The following is a 4,421-nucleotide window of genomic DNA, read 5'->3' as shown; positions in this document are numbered from 1 at the left end:
TCCTCAGATCTTGGTTGAGGATTTGTGTTCAACTACCAAGAGGTCTATAATGAGGGCTGATGGAGACACAGATTCAGCCATTCTTAGCCCACTGAAAATTTTCTTCTCTAGAGAGTTAGTAATAATTTCTTCTAATCAATAGTTTAAAAGTATATATGCAGGTTGTTCAGGTATACCAAACTGGCAGCCCTCTAGAAATGATTCAAGTTACCAGGACCCCCTAGCAAGGGCCAGTACCAGGAGAGACACAGATTGTCTCACTGAAGGCTTTCACAATCAGGCATCCTTCTCCCCCCTTGAGATGGGGACAGAGCCCTGAATCCCATTTGTGGGATAAATGTCACTCACCTCTCCAAAGGGACTCCTTAAATCAAGATGTCCAGAGTGGCCATTGAGCCTGTTCAGTGAGTTGAGGTGCACAGACTAACAAGTCAGGTGCCAAGAGGGATTCTCCTATGCCCTTCCCCACAGGTCCCCCAGCAACATAGATAAATTCACCTGGGTGAGCTGCCACAGCCCACTGCACAGCCTATTGGGAGCTGGAGGAATCCAAAGGGGTTAGGCGAGATATCCCATCTGGGCCAAAATTTGTTACTGGAAAACTGGGTTCACCTCTTGGTGGGTGTCAAGCCAAAAGACACAACCAAGACAAAGAGCAGGAGAAGGAAGGATTTATTACTTGCAGCAAGTAAGGAAAACACCAGGATCTCTCCCAAAGCAATGTCTCCCCAAACAGCAAAATTGGGGAAGTTTTAAGCTAAGGGTACATGCATATACATTCATATTCATGGCTTAAGCAGAGGGGAATCCAGAATAGAATTGGAGCTTAGGTCAACAGAGTCCAAGCTTTAGTTGACTGAAGGCAGGAGGGTCAAAAAAGGTCAATATGCCCCAGATTATGGAATGTTTTTTTCTCACTCATCTTCACCATGTAAACCAAAACAGCCTATCTGCCAAGGCCTCTGTTTTTCTCCCTGGATCTCTCTTCCCATTGGTTTCCCCAATTGTTTTCATCATGAAAGTCTAGGAACTGGGCATGAAAGAGACAGGTACTCCTCGAAGGTCAGGTGTCTTAATCTACTTGAGCCACTATTGAAAAACAAAAAAAAAGGCTGGGTGGCTTATCAAACACAGAAATTTATTTTTCACAGTTCTGGAGGCTGGAAGTCCAAGTTCAGAGTGCCAGCATGATCAGGTTCTGATGAAGGCCCTCTTCTGGGTTGCAGACTGACTTCTTGTGTCCTCACATGGTGAAAGAGGCCAGCGAGCTCTCTCATGCCTCTTTTATGAGGGCATTAAACTCATTCATGAGGGTGGTGGTTGACCTAATCACCTCTCAACATCCCCCCCACCAATACCATCACATTGAGCATTAGTATTTCAACATATGCATTTTGGGATGAGGGCATAGACAATCAGGGAATGTAGGCAAAACACTAAGACTAAGATAGCGTTCCTCTCTTCAGAAAAGGGGAAAGGATGGGAGTATTTACTTTGTCATATTCGTAAAGAGACATATTGAAAGCCAGTCACAGAGCTTTACTTTGTCATATTCGTAAAGAGACATATTGAAAGCCAGTCACAGAGCAAGACTTGCAATCAGAGGTTCAGGCAACCTTCCTGGGCATCTGGAGTCACAGTCTGGGGCAGAGCTGCTACTTTCTGATTGGATGATGGCAGCCGAAGGACTAGGTTCCAGGTGCTTCCTAGTATGGTCAGCATCCAGTCCAGGAACTCTGTGTCCCTCAACAAGCAGGGCAGGTGTTCTCCCAAGAGATTCCTCTGCAGCTGGTATCTGCTCCTTCACAAATCCTTTATTCTAGGCAGAGGCTACGCAAATAATTTTCTGCAGTTCTGCAGAAAGAAGAACTTGTATATTTTTGAGCTAAACAAAAATGTCACATCCTACTAATGTGAAAAACTTTCCATTTTCTTCCACTCCAAAACGCTAATCTCTAAGTCGAATCTAGTACCTTTTTTCTGCAAACATACTCAGGATTTCTCCTAAAAAAGATTCAAATGGACACCTCACCAAAAAAAAAAAAAAAAAAAAAAAAAAAAATGTGGCAGGTGTTTATGTAAATAATCTTAAGCTGCTTCATAGTTTTTATTTTTATCTTTTGAGAATTGCTTTCACTTCTGGGGGAGAGTCACCAAAAATGAGGTTGATTTAAATTTGTGATCATATTGTTTAAACAAGCCACTTTCAGTTAATACTCCTGCATATTATATTCCTTCAACATTTCTATGGAAGACACCACTGTAGGTCAAGGTATTTTATTCTGATTTGATCTAATTTTTCTCTCACTCATTTTTTTTCCCTTGGGTAAATGCCATTCACATTGATGTTTCTAAACCTAGGTGGCCATTCACAAATTTTCCCCATACTGACCACATCCCCTCTTTGTCCAAGCTGTTGTACTGTATGAAAGGCTGTGTGTCGTCATGCCCATCATCTCTTTCAAAATCCATATCCAGACTTCCTTCTCTCCTGCTTCCCATTACCTAATTAGCCTCATCACAATTTGCTAGCTCCTTGCAGTCTTCTGCATGTTCCTAAGTCATTGCTAGGATGTGACCTGACATCTGCTGGTTCATTGTTTTCTTAATCCTTCCTATGTTATTTCATATCATTATTTTTTACCTATTTTTATTAGTTATTTCCTTTGTGACCTTTCCCTCTCCCACCAATTCATTGAGCCCAGGGGCTGGACAGAGCAGTTCAGTAAACCTTCAATCCATGCTCATTTTTCTGACTTTTAGAAAAAAAAAATTTAAAGAAATATACTACTTTAAAACTTAGGAAAATAAATAAATAAATAAAAACTTAGCGAGAGGCAGTCTGGCCCACTGAAAGCATCTGAGTCTTTAATGTTAGACTAGGTACAAATCCTAGTTTTGCTTTTGGCAAGTTTCTAAACCTCTTAGCCTCCTTATCTGTGAAGTGAGTAAGATAATATTTATCTCCTGGAGTTCTTGGGGAAATTAATGAAATAACCTCGGAAAGCACCCTTCTAGAGCTCACCAACTTGGCAGGTGTTAAAGGAAAGGAAACTAGAATTATGGGGGAAAGAATTCCCAGCTTTCCAAAGCTCTCACTGCATGAAAAGTAAACACTCCTAACAGGCTGGCCTAATGTCCCCTTGAGAGTCTGAAGTTTAGGGTGTGGGGGATGGTGTGGACAGGCTACCTGGAGGGGGCCACATCTACATTCTAGGGGTCATAAGGGAAAGGATCAAGAAATCAGCCATAGGGCTTCCCTGGTGGCACAGTGGTTAAGAATCTACCTGCCAATGCAAGGGACACGGGTTCGAGCACTGGCCCGGGAAGATCCCACATGCCGCAGACCAACTAAGCCCGTGCGCCACAACTGCTGAGCCTACGTGCCACAACTACTGAAGCCTGCGCGCCTAGAGCCTGCGCTTTGCAACGAGAAGCCACGACAATGAGAAGCCCATGCACCACAACGAATAGCAGCCCCCGCTCACCGCAACTAGAGGAAGCCTGCGCACAGCAACGAAGACCCAACAGAACAAAAAATTAATTAATTAATTATTTTAACAAAGAAATCAGCCATTTGGGACTTCCCTGGCCATCTAGGGGTTAGGACTCCATGCTTACACTGCAGGGGGCACAGGTTCGATCCCTGGTCAGGGAACTAGGATCCCACATGCCACGTGATGTGACACCACCATAAAAAATTAAAAAAACAAAAATAAAAACAAACATTATCATTTACGACTTTGAAGATGATTAAAAGTTGTACATAGCTTAGTTCATCCCAAGAACCCTAACCCCCCACCCCCCAAAAAAAATCAGCGATTCATTCACTATCCTTTGAACCTCTCTTACAGCAAGCCCTCTGGGTTTAGGTTTTTCCCACAGGACCCTGATTCAAATCTATTTTAAGTAAAGTAGATTTGGATTAAATAAATAAATAAAAGTATAACACAAGCATCCCTGCGGAGGACTCCCTCCTTTGAGTTTCTCATAGAATCTGAGTTAGACAATGCATGTCATATGACAGACAAGGAAAGGTTTTTAAAAAATCTTCCCCAGAACCTCGCACAACAGCCCAGGTGTAGCTGTCCTTGAAAATGACGAAGGAATAAATGAACGGAGGGATGGAGAAATGATGAGGAAGGAATAAATGACACAGAGCCAGGACTAGAACGCAGACAGAGGTCCTTGTTTGCTGCTATTTTCATTACAATTTCTTTCAAGATTCGTGTCTCACCTCCTCCTTTACAATTTTTCTTCCTCTGTCCTCTGGCTCTTCTATTTTCTCGCTCCAACTCCACCCCTTCTACAAGTGAGCCGCCCTTCTAGCTCTCCGCCCCTCCCCGCGCTCCGCCCCTCCGCCGCGAGGCCCCTCCCCTCCGCCCGGGCGCTGCGGGATGAATGGCAGAGTTGCCGCTGCT

Source organism: Stenella coeruleoalba, assembly GCF_951394435.1.
Source record: "Stenella coeruleoalba genome assembly, chromosome: 19".
NCBI classification, from domain to species: domain Eukaryota; kingdom Metazoa; phylum Chordata; class Mammalia; order Artiodactyla; family Delphinidae; genus Stenella; species Stenella coeruleoalba.
This window is presented reverse-complemented; position numbering follows the sequence as displayed.